This window comes from Nematolebias whitei, chromosome 6 (genome assembly GCF_014905685.2).
Source record: "Nematolebias whitei isolate Nwh7 chromosome 6, NemWhi1, whole genome shotgun sequence".
Lineage (NCBI taxonomy): Eukaryota > Metazoa > Chordata > Actinopteri > Cyprinodontiformes > Rivulidae > Nematolebias > Nematolebias whitei.
The window spans coordinates 3,525,789-3,526,220 of NC_056503.1; positions in this window are offsets into that span (position 1 = coordinate 3,525,789).

The window sequence follows — 432 nt, forward strand, 5'->3', positions numbered from 1 at the left end:
GCAGTTTCTCCGGCAAGGAGGGGGGGGGGGGTCAGAGCCAGGTGGACCTCTGGATAATTGTCATCCAGGCGGCGATGCGAGACAGGCAGACCGCAGAGGAGGCACACAGGTTGAGGATGACGTCAGATGCTTTGCAGAGCAAGCTCCTCATCTCCTCAGGCAGGCCTGTGTCCTCCAGCCTTTTGGAGATGCTGTAGGCCAGCAGGGTGACATTGTTGTTCGCTGCGACCACCTGGAAAGCACACTGCTGGGCTCGGTTGGAGAGCGACGTCACCGTCTGGTCGCGTCTCCCTGGAGGGACAGGACGCTGGTCCAACCTGGACACTTTTGCTCCGAGTGCTTCCGCCAGACTTGGCTCCGGGGGGGTACTGAGGGAAAGTTCAGCCCAGTAAACCCCTCCACTCTGGTGATGGGAGCAAAAGTGGAGACGGG